This window comes from Bombina bombina, chromosome 5, assembly GCF_027579735.1.
Source record: "Bombina bombina isolate aBomBom1 chromosome 5, aBomBom1.pri, whole genome shotgun sequence".
Lineage (NCBI taxonomy): Eukaryota > Metazoa > Chordata > Amphibia > Anura > Bombinatoridae > Bombina > Bombina bombina.
This window is the reverse complement of record NC_069503.1, coordinates 997,644,498-997,659,981: the sequence shown is the minus strand read 5'-3', so window position 1 is coordinate 997,659,981 and position 15,484 is coordinate 997,644,498. Positions and strand designations below refer to the sequence as shown.

Sequence of the window (15,484 nt, the reverse complement as noted above, 5' to 3'; positions counted from 1 at the left end):
ATAGGCTGTAACGCACTCTCCCCCCCCCTTTCCTGCTGTACGCGGTTGCAGCAGGTCATATCCCAGTACCCTTTTCCGGCTTTGCCCAGTGGGGGCAAATTCCCTGGGGAGTGTGCTTAATATTGCTCCTGGTATTATTGCTGGAACAACTGTTATTTACTCTGAGGTGATTGAGCTTGCTATATTTATTGTGCATTAGAAATCGCAGCAGGTGAGAGGTCTCTCTGAATTGGTCCTACCAATAAGCCTTCAACAAACTACTGCAGGAGTCTCTTTTGGGAATCAGATAGCAGACCCCCTGCTGTGACATCCTTAGGGATAACAGAACTCCTTTCTCGGATGGTGTAACCCCTAGAGAATATGGAATAGATGAATACCCATTGGCCATAAATGCCTGCCCTACATTCAGTGTCTTCCTTTAAGATATAACTTAGTATGCCACATGTGGAGACAGTTTTAGAGCTACTGTTCCTTCTAAGGCTCATATTGTTGCATACAACTTGGTGGCTAGAACGTACCCACACTACCCATATCCCAAAGGTGAGAGAAGCGCCTGTGGAAGAACATTTCACACTCACAGAGCAAGAAAAATAGACCATAACTACCGCTCAGAAAAACAGTTATAGATTATTTTGGTCAGCTTAACTCGGACAGACATACTTCAACTGATCCGCCTGATTCTCCAACTTCAGACTCGTCTGGTTTTGCTGCATCTGCCTTGAAGGAGATACAAGATAGCACTCAAGAGATGGTTACTCCTACATTTATTCTCGACTCTCTCAAGTCTATGCTAGATGATCACCATAACTCTTTCTCTGCTAAACTATCTGCCTCAACTGCTGAGTTAAAAAAAGAAATTCCCTCGACCAATGAGCGCATTGACATGCTTGAAAGAAAATATGAAGATTTGGGTACAGAACAAGCTAATGGGCTAACCCTTTCCCAGAATCTATTGGAGTATCTTGATTCTGTCGAAGATAAAATAGCTGACATTGGAGGGGGCGGAGCCAGCAGCAGCAATGGAAGCTGTGTAATCTCTGAGCTCCGGGACCCAGTTCCATATATCAGCTCAAAACTACTCGCAAAGCCCTAGATTCCACTAAATAACATGCCCTCATAAATGCTCTATAGATCGGGAGTCAGGAGACACCATTTTTAAGCAGACCCAGCGGGCTTACTCTCGTCTTAAAACCTCACCGCATCTCTACCCGATAACGCACTAACTTTTACCCGGCTCGGAGCCAACTTTGAATCCGGGACTTCACTACGTTTCCTGACCATCTTGAGGAATCCTTCCTCTCTCTGATCGCAGACCCGGACTGCCCTTAGCTGTAACTACAGTGTCTCCTACCTACTCCTGGGCCCCACCGCCATTACTGGGAGCGAACCGCACACGCAGCATAGAGACCGCAGCTGCACTATAAGAAGCCGGAGGTCACTTCTTCTACGGGTAAGGAGAGGGGATAGAACGGTGCCCTACACCACCCGGGCCCTAACTAGTGACAGGGGGAGCGAGTGCAGACAGGCACACTCATAGTGGAGACCAGCCGCTTATCCAGAGGCCTGCTGTACGGGGCCTAAAGATTTTAGCCTGCACAGTTAACCACGCGGCAGAATCACCACGCGGCAGTGTACCAACTAACACTACTCAGACCCCAGAGGTACTTGGGCTCTGCACCTGGCCCTTATTTCATCCCACTTTATTGGACATCATCATACTAACAACAGATCTGGTTCAGGCCTTTCCCTTTTTCTCTTCTAACCATAACTGCATAGGAAAGGGTATCTGTAACATTCTTTTACAACTTCCCCCTGCACAATGAATGCAAAACGCACTTCGAAACTGAATAAACCCCCTAAGATGCACAACCACAGAGACAGCATGGTCGCTCAGTTTTTCTCGCCCCCTGCCTCAAAAGTGGGTGACAGTACTGAACCTGCCAAGTCGCCAAAAAAGAAATTACAGTCTTCGCAAGTACAAGAAGATGACACTGAGGAGAGCACACCTGTCCCCAACACCATCCTCTCTACCCTAGCATCCAAACAGGATATAGCGGATATCATTCGCTCGTGTATCAGGGAAGAGATAGCAGAAATAAAGCAAGACCTTCACTCAGTGGGCAATAGAGTGGAGGCCTTGGAAGAATTCACGGACCACCTTCAAGTGGAAATCAATACAACTCAGGATTCAACAAACCATCACACAGCTCTTATAGCAGATCTCTTCGACAAAATCGAGGATCTGGAGAATAGGAGCCGCCGGAAAAATCTCAGAATCAGAGGTGTTCCTGAGTCGGTATTACCTAAAGACTTTCCAATCTATCTCCCAGCTTTATTCGCACATCTCAGAAACACCACTCCCTCCACAGATATCCCTTGGGTTCGAGCCCACAGAGCCCTTAGACCGAAACCCCCTGACACTGCCCCCCCAAGGGACATCATCATGAAGTTTAGAGAGTTCAACGAAAAGGAGGAACTCCTAAACCTCTCTCGTAGGCACCAGCCTGTTAAATTCAGGGGGGTTGTTCTCCAATTTTTTCAAGACCTCTCCCAACGAACATTGCAAAGGAGGAGAGATCTGGCTCCTGTAACATCCCTTCTCAGACAGAAGAAAATCCTCTACAGGTGGGGATTCCCCTTTCATCTCTATGTTCTTCATGGAAATAGAAAGTTAATTTGCAGAACCCTAGAAGATGTCAACGCCTTTTGCCAGGCCTTGGAATTGGACCCTCCAGAAGAACTCTCTCCAGAGAACTCTCACGAACCCCCTAGAAAGAAATCTACAGGACCTGTCATGAGAGACTGGCAGCGTATTCCCCCCAAACCTCAGTCTAAGCCGCAGGCCAAGCCCCCCGGCTTGCTCTCTAAAGTCACAACTTAATCAATTATTTTGTATCTTAGCTATCCCTATGAGCTGATCATTCTACTAGAGACTTTGCCCGGTGCTACAGCTTGGTCGCTGGGTAATGTATAGCCACATTGGCCATAAACCTTTTACTGTTAAACGACTTCTGATCTAGAAATAAGTAAATTTAGGAATTTAGGAATTATTGTATTGTACTGTTAGAAATATTTTACCAATGTAATTGAGCATTAGTCATCCCTAAATGTATATCACTTGCTATGGAATGGGTTATAATCCCTCCCTCTTAACACTAAAAGTTTAATGCTTGCATTAGTATCTAGATTTTTTATGAGAAAATGTATGTTTTGTTTTATGTTCTTATTCATGTTTTTTTTGCTATGCGACAGAGATACAGACCCTAGGGTATACTTCACACAACCTTCTTTCTATACTCTACAACCACACATGCATGCCTATCATTTATTGCAGTCATCTAATCACGGACACCAGTCACACCAGCACCATGGAAGGCCACACTAAAACTCTCACTTTACTGAGTCAGAATACCAAAGGCTTGAATTCTGCACAAAAACGCTCACTAGCCATGAGAGACCTACGTAGGAAAGGGGGTGATATTCTTTTCCTCCAAGAGACTCACTTTTTAAAAAATAAGGAACCTAATTATTTTGGAGGTTTCTATACTCAAAGCTTTCACAGCTCTTTTGACCACAAAAGGCACGGCGTAAGCATCCTAATCAGCAGACAGATCCCTTTTACTCACATCCACACCTACACTGACTCTGAAGGCAGGTTTTTATGTGTAACTGGCACCCTGTTTGGCTCCCCGGTGACACTGGTCAATCTTTATGCTCCCAACACCAGACAGCTCCCCTTTTTCAGGAAAAGTTTCGCCAAGATTCTAGACCACACAATAGGTGCACTATATCTAGGGGGAGACTTCAATCTCCCCATTCAACCACATTTAGATTCCTCGAACCCTCGACCCACAACTCCTAAACACACAATCAAGCAACTATGGAAACTTATGCTAGACCAAACTCTATTTGACATTTGGAGATTCGTCCACCCTGAGAAGAGGGACTATACCTTTTTCTCTGCCCCTCATAGTTCATATAGTAGAATTGATTACCTCTTTACTAATCAAAGAGGCCTTTCCAATGTACTATCCTCCAGGCTTTCACATACCGTTTGGTCAGACCACTCGGCTGTACTAACAACACTCAAATGGCCATCAGCACCTGGTGGCAATTTTCAGTGGAAACTAGACGAGAAACTATTAGATTCCCCAACTCTAGTTCCTAACTTAGAAAAGCTTCTACAGGAGTATTTCAGATTTAATTCCTTACCGGAAACAGATCCTTTCGTTGTCTGGGAGGCTCATAAATGTTTTATCAGGGGGGAATTAATTAAACAACATGCACAAGCTAGAAAGAAAGCACGGCAGGTATACAAAATATCCACTGACCTACTAGCCAAACTTGAATACGACCATAAGCGAAATCCTTCCTCCCCCCAACTATTAGCAGACTTAATGAAAGCCAGGAAAACTGTACATGACTTACAACTTAGTGAAGCTAATGCACTGGCCTTACTGACTAAACAAAAATTCTACTTTGAAAGCAATAGAGCAGGAAAACTCCTAGCACGCTCCTTAAAACTGAAAAAACTTAAAACCTTCATCCATGAAATTAAATCTCCAACGAACCAAACTGTCAATACCACTTCTGAAATACTTTCCCAATTTGAGGCATACTACTCTAATCTTTACAACCTCTCTAACCCTGACCGCCCCCCGGACCCCAGTAATGCCATAAACAACTACCTTCTAAACACCCCTTTACCACAACTCTCTGATGCACAAGCGACAGAACTGGACGAACCTTTCTCAATGACAGAGCTCACAACCACCCTTAAAGACTTGCCATCAGGCAAAAGCCCTGGCCCTGACGGTCTCTCGGTCGCTTATTATAAAAAGTTCGCACCCACTCTGCTTCCACACCTCTGTACCTTATTTAACTTAGTTGACCAGGAACACCCCTTTCTCCCCCCTATGCTGGAAGCACACATTTCAGTGATCCCTAAGACCGGAAAACCCGCAGATAGCCCATCTAATTTTCGCCCCATTTCACTACTAAACGTAGACGTTAAGCTTTATGCTAAACTCATAGCTAATAGACTTAATAAGTTCCTCCCCCAACTAATTCACACAAATCAAGTAGGTTTTGTCCCCAAAAGAGAGGCGCGAGACAATACCATCAAAATCCTAAACTTAATCGAATACACGCAGTCACAAAACATTCCTTCTATCTTCCTTGCCATCGATGCCGAGAAGGCCTTTGATAGGCTGGATTGGTTGTTCCTTAGGTCAACGCTCACTCGTTTTGGCCTGAGCAACAAACTCATTGAGAAAATATTTGCCCTATACCATATGCCGAAAGCCCGTATTAAGTTAAACGATTCCCTGTCAAATGCATTCCCAATAACAAATGGAACGAGACAGGGTTGCCCTCTCTCCCCCATATTGTTTATTCTGGCCGTGGAGGTTCTTGCCTCCAGGATCAGGAATGATGAAAAAGTCCACGGTATTTATATAGCAGATATCCACTACAAACTAACACTCTACGCGGACGATATTTTATTCTCACTGACTTCCCCCCCACAATCTCTAGAGGCCCTTTTACCGGCTTTGGGCATTTACAGTACTCTCTCCAATTTCAAAATAAATAAGCAGAAATCAGAGTTTCTAGGTATTGGCATCTCAGACCAGACAGCCCAACAGATCACTAATCACTACCAATTCCGATTCCAACCTTCTTCCATAAATTACCTAGGGGTAAAACTAACGACCTCAAAAGAAGCTCTACACCAACTAAACCACCAACACCTTTTTGACTCCATCAGAACAGACATGAGAGCCTGGCGCAACAAATTCCTCTCCTGGCTTGGTAGAGTCCAAGCATTCAAAATGAGCATCCTGCCTCGCTTTTTATATATGTTCCAAGCCCTACCCATACAACCCCCCTTACATTACATTCGTAGTGTGCAATCTTTCGTTAACGGCTTTATTTGGGCAAATAAACGCCCTCGAATCTCTAAAACCACCCTTTATAGGAAAAGGGATGAGGGGGGACTGGGAGTACCCAACCTTTTATTTTACTCACAGGCAGCACAACTGACCAGAATAGTCGACTGGTGCAAAAACAGTACTGATAAAGAATGGGTCAAGCTTGAGCATGATCTATCTACTTCTCGAAGTCTTGGGTCAGTTTGCTGGACATACAGGCAACATAGGACACTACCTTCTCTTACACCCTCGTTAGTGACTGATACACTCTCCACTTGGGACCACCTTATAGGTTCACAAAAAGGCATATCGACCATACCCTCACCACTTACCCCCCTTCTACACAACAAAGATTTTCCTCCACTACTTCAAAAACGGACCCAGGACCGGTACACACTATCAGCGGGTTTGCCCTGCCATCTTGTTCTAGAAAGAGGCACCATCATTCAGAAAACCGCCCTTGCGGACAGGAACATTAGCTTTTTTGATAGATGGTTCGAATATTTACAATTAGCACACTTTCTCTCCCACCATAAAGACAAACATAACCTGGTAAGAAACCTAAATCCATTCGAAACACTATGCCACTCCACATTATTAGCGCAGGGCACTCTCTCTAAGATATATAAAATACTAATTACTCTACACTCCAAAAACCTTCCATCATATACAAAAGCATGGGAAGTCGAGCTAGGCCATGAGATCCCCTCTGAGACGTGGGACATTATATTTCAACAAATGGGGAAGGCCCCCTCCTCAATGGGAATCACTGAAACGAACATAAAACTCTTAGAAAGATGGTACCTTTACCCCAGCAGACTCGCTAAGATTTACCCTCACACAGACCCACTATGTTGGAGAGATTGCAAACAAGTTGGTACACTCCTCCACATCTGGTGGGATTGCCCCACACTTCAGCCTTTCTGGTTGGACACCCATAGAGAAATCCAAAAGGTACTCAATACATCTATCCCCTTCAATCCTTTGACGCTATTATTTAACAAACCCCCTAAGATCAAATGCAAATACCGACAGGTCTTATTGTACATCATGCTTAGTGGGGCCAAGCAACTGATCCCTAGACTGTGGAAACAGCGACACATTCCTACTCAAAAAGACTGGGTACATAATGTCACTCTTCTCCTTTCCCTGGAAAGGTTTCACTATCAGAAAACAAAAAGGATGGATTTTTACTGCGCCATGTCCTTTTATTGGGAAACATACACTCTCACACTTTCTAGACCCCCGCCACAACTACCTAATAATTCCTAGTCACCCCGACACCTTATACAGCCACATCATCTCCCGTAACACATCTCAAAACTAGGACACATCTGACTCATCTGGAAACTCACCCTGGAGCCATACTTCCTCCGCGCTGGTTTGCTAGACCTTATACCCTATCACTTAACTAACTCCTTGATGACTGTAACTTACCTCTCACGTATATCAACATCAGTGAGACCTTTCTATCTTTTACATAGATCTCTGTCGCATTGCTTTGCTCTGTTTAAATGTTAATGTGGAAGTTTCATCCACATGTGTTATCTTATAAAAAAGAAAAATCCACAAGCTACTATGTCCAAGACCAGAACTTTATGTGGGACTCAACAAATGCATGGATCCTTGGACTTACATACAATGGTCATTACTGGTCTTGCTCTTTGTATATTTCACTTTCATTGTTTTTTCTTTTTTGTCTATGTTATACCACGCCGGAGTGTTTCCATGGCAATTGTAAAATTATTATTTATACCAATAAAGCTTGTTGGAAAAAAAAAATAGCTGACATTGAAGATAGATCTCAGCAAAATAATCTCAGAATAAGAGGAATTCCTGAAACTGTCTCTTCACCAGATCTGCAATCTTATCTTTAAGAACTTTTCCATAACTTAGCTCCAAAAACCTCAGATTCAGAAGATTTACTAGATCGAGCTCACCGCACTCTCAGGCCGAGAGGGCTCCCTGTGGGGTAACCTAGGGATGTTCTTGTGAGACTTCATTATTTTACATACAAAGAAAGAATACAAAGAGCACACTTTTAGAAACCTCGGCTTCCTGAAAAGTTCCAAAACTTACAGAACTTTCCAGATCTTTCTACAAGAACACTGCAGCAGAGGAAAACATTTACGGATGTCACCTCCACCCTGCAAAAGAAAAATGTTAGATACAGATGGGGTTACCCGATCAAACTTCTGATTTTCAAGGACAACCAGACCTTCACAGTTCATAATGTTACACAGGGTCTTGCTCTCCTTAAAAGCTTGAACATGGAGGACACACATGTAACTGCTCCTCAGAACCTCCAACACAAACCTCATCAGCTTGATGCCATGGCACTTGAATGGGCTGCACTCCCCTCAAGATGTCCTGACTCCTATAATACAGCAATGCCTCAGAGAGAGTCTGGCTCACCATCTACAGCAACTGCCCGAAGAAGTTCTTTCTCACCACCTCCCTGAGTTAACTAGTTACAGTGGTTTTCTCTGGCCTCTAAGTTAGACTTTCTGGTAGTCCCTGCATTGGTAAACACTGTACCATTCATATGAGACCTCTAGACAAGGGAGTCTTGGCTGGACACTGACTTTGTTACAAGTACTGCGTCAAGATTCTGATAAGTATATTTTGTGTTCTGTTAATTGTTATGCTCTTTTTTTATGTATTAACTGCTACTTATTCTCCCTTTAGCTAGCTGTTTATATTAATATGTAGTTGTATTTTATTTAATGCCTAACTTGGTTTGGAGGATGTTGGGTGGGCTCTAAATTTCTTCATTTGGATGAAGTTTTAAGAGGTTTGGGTTCATAGCCCGTCGCCTTATATAGCGTAGTTGTACGCACTCTACTACTCACGTGGTAGGTTTGGGACCCCCTCAACATTCTTTTTTTTTTTTTGTCCTGACAAAGGTGTTATAGATTTAGATTTGTAACATTGAACTACAGGTTGATATTCTACAAATATATGATGTTTAAATGTGTTGTAGTTCTTGCTGCGCTGATCACTGACTATGCTGGCAGGAACTGTAACAGGATCCAGATAAATGCACTGTGTGCTATGTTTAATAATTTATATTCCTATGGGCTAAATGTCGCTTCTCCCTTTTTAGCTAGTTGTTTTTGTTAGCATGTAGCTTCATGAGTACAATCTGTTGGAAATGCACCCACTAACCTTTGACTCCTTTATTTAAAACCTAGATGGGCTTAGAGAGTATAACATAGGCCCCTCAATTTTTCCATCTAGATGCTGCCTGAGGAATACTTTTGTTTATAGCCTACTGCACTATATAGTGTAGCTGTACACCTTCTGCTATCCATATGGTAAGCTCAGGATCTCGTTAATATTATTCTTCCTCCAACAAAGAAGAAGTAGCTTTCGATACGTAGATATGCAGCACTAAGTTTTAGGCTAATATTATATAGTATGTGATGTTTAACGGTGTTTCAGTTCTTGTGGGATTTGTTTTATTTTATACAATTACTTGTATATGAACCATTGTCTCTTTCCCTATCTGCTAGAAAAATTGTTTGGTCTCACATTTCAAAAATCCTTTCCTTTTTATCTAAAAACATATTAATCCTCCACAATAGACAACACTGAACAGAAAAATTGCAACTTATGTTTGGCTTTATGCCATACTACAATTTAATTTGGGCGGATGGTACATATTGGCCACCCATTTTTCTACCCTTCCTCTCTCCGGATACCAGAACACTTGGCGTTCTATTTTTTCACAGTATTGCAACCTCCCCCCATATATATATATATATATATATATATATATATATATATATATATATATATATATATATATATATATATATATATATATATATATAGTGCCTCTGCTTCTAGAAGAGGACTACCTAAGCGGTTTGTCTTGCCAATACCGCACTATCCACCTCCCTTATATCTACTATAGTTTTATATATATATATATATATATATATATATATATATATATATATATATATATCTGTGCCAGCATCTAGCTACACCTAGAAGTAACCTCTTGGCTTCCCTTTCCTATATTTCCCCAAGACCCTCCTCCTTCCACTCCCCCCCCTTTTTTTTCACTCTTTCAATATGGCCTTGACATTAACCTCTCATAATGTTAGAGGCCTCAACACTCCTAATAAAAGAAGTAGACTTCTGAGACATCTTAATCAGACAAAATCTCAGATAATTTTCCTCCAGGAAACTCACTGGGTAGATAGCTCCCCTATACCTCTTAAGTCTAAACAATACCCGGTGGTGGAAGCAGCGTCCTTTACAACGAAATCCAGAGGAGTGGCAATAATAATCCATAAACAACTTCTATATGAAAAGATAAATATCCACGCGGACCCTCAGGGCCGCTATTTTATTTTAAATTGCAAATTGGAGGGAGTCCTCTATACTCTTGCATCATATTATGGCTCTAATACAGGACAGGTGAAACACCTTAGAAAGTTTTTATGTCTCCTGACTACCCACAGAATGGGAACCCTGCTGCTCGCAGGAGACTTTAATATGCTACTAGACACTATAATGGACAGATGGTCCCCCAAACAAAGGGCGTACGATCCAACGCTAATTCAGACCTCTAAACAATTTTCCACACTTATCGTGCAATATAATCTTTACGATGTCTGGCGCTGCATACATCCTACATCACGAGATTACTCATATTTTTCTAATGTCCATCTCTCCTACTCCCGCATTGACTTTATCTTCTGCGAACCCCATCTTTTAGATTGTATTCAAAGCGCATGAATGCCGAATTGCACCTTGTCGGATCATTCGCCCGTCCAGATGATCATGGACTCTCCTACTATCTTGTCTTCCAGACCCCCCTGGCGGTTACCGGAATTTCTTCTGAGTGATCTGGGCAATGTTTCCTCCCTCCAAGAAGAAATTACAGAATTCTTATTTATCAATGATAATGGCTCAGTGGGGGACTATTCTCTATGTGGTGCTCTCCCCTCTGAGTTCTTGGAGGCGACAATAGTGGCCATACCGAAACCAGGTAAGGATCCCAATGCCTGTGAGAACTTCAGACCTATATCACTAATCAATATTGATATAAAACTCCTGGCAAAAATCTTAGCCACCAGACTTAATCATATCCTCCCCTCACTAATAGGCTGGGATCAATAAGGCTTTACCCCTGGGGCGAGAAGGTCCTGACAATACCAGGCGTATTTTAAATATTTTTCTAGAAGCCAAACGTGTGAACATTCCATGCACAATGCCGAAAAGGCATTAGATCGGGTAAATTGGCTTTATTTATTCAAAGTATTACACGTATTTGGTTTCCCATCCTATTTTCTGTCCTGTGTAGGAGCGTTATACTCCTCTCCTTCAGCAAGGGTTAGGGGGCTGGGATTCCTTTCACCCTCCTTTCCCATCACTAATGGAATGCGACAGGGATGTCCCTTATCACCCCTGATATTCGCATTAATAATGGAACCACTGGCCGAAGCAATCCATTCCGCTGACAGTATCGTTGGTGTGGACATAGCTGGTATACCCCAGAAAATCACCCTATTTGCAGATGACCTCATCATTTTCTTGGGAACCCACACCCCATCCCTTTCGGCTCTTTTTAGGCTTCTCCACACTTTTGGTGAGATTAGCTACTATAAATTGAATGTAAACAAAACAGATGCTTTCACTGTCAATATATCAGAAAAAGATTACACCGACCTTACGAAAAGGTATGCATTTAATTGGTCACGGCACAAATTAAAGCACCTAGGGTTTTTTTTATCCTGGAACATATCTACTATAGTCGAAACCAACTTTTACCCACTTTCCAGAGGTGTGTAGATCGATGGAATGTCCTGTGCATTTCCTGGCTGGGCATGGTGGCAGCCTTTAAGATGACTCTACGACCTAAATTAACTTACCTGTTCAGAACCTTGCCAATTCCAATTCCCAAATCCCTTATCAGAAAATTTCAGATGCTATGTAACAAGTTTATTTGGAAAAAAAGGGCACCCTCGAGTGTCCACCAGAATCATGCAGCAACCAATGCTTAGTGGAGGTGCAAGCGCCCCCAACTTGGCTCTGTATCATGAAGCATCTAGACTTGCTCATATTCTTCCCTGGAACTCTAATTCCTCGGATTGCAAGTGGTGGGGGATTGAGCAGGCCTCTGTGCCGGACTCACTCTACCTTTCGGATATCCTCTGGATTCCTAAACATGTCAGGGTATCTCTGGAAATTAAAAATTACATTGTTGTTTCTGCTTTGCACTTTTGGGATAAAATTCGATCTCTTCCCCAAATAGCTCCTCACCCCTCGCCTAGTCAGACCCTCCTGGGCATCCTCAGGGCTCTACGTGACTCACAACCACAACTATGGCAATCGCATGGTATCGCTTCTATTGGAGATCTTTTTCCGAACGGCCAAATTATCTCACATTTCGATCAACATATAATCCATCTCAGATATTACAATTTGAATCTTGGCGACTTAGAAGTCTCTTAAGAGCTTGGGGGTTTACTGAACTTCCAATGCGCGTGCATACTAATTGGGAAAAATGGTGGGATACAGCCAAAAGGATACCTAAAGCACTGTCAATCTCCTATCAAGACCTGCTTAACCCAAAGGTTTATTATAAATCTGCTTATATTATTTCATGGGAGAGATCCCTTGGGTTCCAAGCCTCCCAAGAGGACTGGTCGTTGGCTATCTTACTCACCAAAAAAGCCCTCCATTGTGTTACTCTACAAGAATTATCCCTTAAAATTTGCACTCAATGGCATCTTACACCTCTGAGGCTCTTCAAAATCTCCCCTCTGAACTCGCCTCTCTGCTGGAGCGGGTGTGGATATGTGGGGTCACCGGCTCATATATGGTGGGCCTGCCCACTGCTGCTTCCCATGTGGGAAATGCTTTCTAAAAGATGTTCTGACCTCAAGCCTAACTTGTGGACAAATCCACAAAAGGTTTTGTTCCACCTGTCCTTTGGGTCGGCTCTCACCCCCAATATCGTGATTAGCATATACCTGATGATGGTAGTTAAGCTGTCTATTGCCCGCCTGGGAGGCATGCTGCTATCCCCACCTGGAATGATATTTCTAAAAACATGTCCTATTTAGAGACTATGGAGTGCCCTATTATTACCTCCAATAATAAAGTACAGCTTCACTGCCTGGCCTGGGAAGGGTGGGCAAAAATAAGTAAGAATTAAGATGGGGACTGTTGCTCCCCCTATACCTATTGGTTCCCCCCTTCCCCTCTTATGTTGTTCTTCCCCTTTTTTTTTTCTTCCCCTCTTCTTTCCTCCTTCCCCTCCCTTAACTCTGGCTGGCTGGCATAGATTTCAAATTATTATTTACAATTTCCCCCTTACCCCCTTCTTTTCTCTATTTCTCTTTCTAAACATAGAGAAATTTTCCATTTAATGATTTCATCCCAGCAATACTTCATATACAAGAAGGTTAATACATTTTTCTTTATATAAAAAAAAAAGTTCTTCATTTAGGGTCCACGAGAGGCCCTTTAACATTACTGTTTATCTACTTTATTTTATGTTCATTGCAATGCTGTGGTCCATGAGTGGCTGCTTAAATCATTTGGTGGATATTCTGTTTGAGCAGCACCCACTGCTTTTATTAAGAGTGTAATTTGTCACTTATCTATACTGTGTATTTATCAGATATTGTTTTTGGAAGCCTACCTTGTAACCATTTATTTTACTGTATACTATGTAATGACAATTACTCATGGTTTGTTTGGAAAAGAATCTCAATAAATAAAAAAATAAAAAAACATGAATATGCATGATAAAACATCTTTGCGGTATACTTTAATTATTTATTCTGCCCCCTTTTCAATTAAGCTGTGAAAATTGTAGGCTTTCTTATATTAACATATCTGTTGCTTATTGGCTTTAGCATATAACAATTCCCTTTATACTAGCTTAAAGGGACATGAAACCCAAAATTTTTCTTTCATGATTTAGAAAGAGAATGCAATTTTAAACATCTTTCTAATTTACTTCTATTATCTAATTTGTTTTATTCTCTTGATATTCTTTGCTGAAAAGCATATCTAGATATGCTCAGTAGCTGCTGATTGGTTGCTGCACATAGAAGCCTCGTGTGATTGGCTCACCCATGTGCATTGCTTTTTCTTCAACTAAGGATATCTAAAAAATGAAGCAAAATAAATAATAGAAGTAAATTGTAATGTTGTTTAAATTTGTATTCTCTATCTGAATCATGAAAGAAAGATTTTGGGTTTAGTGGCCCTTTAATAGCCATGACTGGCCCCTGTAATCTGCAACCTCAAACCCAGTTTGACTCCACAAAATAAGGCAATTGGTGAGTGAGGGTTCGATATTGAAAACCAATTACAGTAAAGAAGAAGTAATACAGAACACTACAAATAAAATATTTCAAGAAGAAGAATATGGGATAAAGATTATGGCCAGGATTCACTATGCGAATAGTGGGTTCAATAAAAACAAAATGTATGCTCACCTAATAAATGTATTTCTTTCCAGATATGGTGAGTTCACGGCTTGAGTAATTACTGTTGGGAATATCACTCCTGGCCAGCAGGACGAGGCAAAGAGCACCACAGTTAAACTGCTAAGTATCACTCCCTTTCCCACGACCCCAAGTCATTCGACCAAAGGAAATGGAGAAAAAGGAGTAACACAATATGTAGGGGTGCTTGAGGTTATAGTCAAAAGAACAACTGTTTTAAAATAAAGGGTGGGCTGGGGACTCACCATATCCGGAAAAAAATACATTTATCAGGTAAGCATACATTTTGTTTTTCTTTCCTAAGATATGGTGAGTCCACGGCTTGAGTAATTACTGTTGGCAACCATTATCCAAGCTAGAGGACACAGATAAATAGGGAGGGACAAGACAGGCAGTCCTAAACAGAAGGCACCACCGCTTGAAGAATCTTTCGCCCCCAAAAAAACCAGCCAAATTTGGAAAAAGTATGTAGAGAAGACCAAGTTGCATGCTTCATTTTTAAAAGCCCAAGAAGAGGAAACAGCTCTTGTGGAATAAACCGTAATTGTCTCAGGAGGCTGCTGTTCAGCAGTCTCATAAGCCAAACAAATTATACTTCATAACCAAAAAGAAAGAGTAGTATCAGTAGCTTTCTGACCTTTACGTTTCCCAGAGAAACAGACAAAGAGGGCAGAGGACTGGCGAAAATCCTTAGTCGCCTGTAACTAGAATTTAAGAGCACATTGTGTAACAAACGTTCTTTGGAAAAAGAAGGATTAGGGCACAGAGAGGGAACCAAAAATTTCCTGATTGATATTTCTATTAGAAACAACCTTAGGAAGGAAACCTAACTTAGTACGAAGAACCGCCTTATCAGCATGAAAAATAAGATAAGGGGAATCACACTGCAGAGACTCTTCAAGCAGAAGAGATAGCAGCAAGAAACAAAATCTTTCAAGATGACAACTTAATGTTTATGGAATTCAATGGCTCAAATGGAGCCAGTTGTAAAACTTTAAGAACAAGGTTAAGGCTCCAAGGAGGAACAACAGACTTAAAGACAGGCCAGATTTTGATCAAGGCCTGACAAAAAGA

The 15,484-nt window shown here is 41.8% G+C and overlaps 1 protein-coding gene across 3 annotated transcripts in view; it reads right to left on the bottom strand.

Moving 5' to 3' along the window:
- CPQ (carboxypeptidase Q) overlaps window positions 1-15,484 on the bottom strand; it is a 1,179,997-nt gene that overhangs the window by 322,530 nt on the left and 841,983 nt on the right. The window lies entirely within an intron of this gene.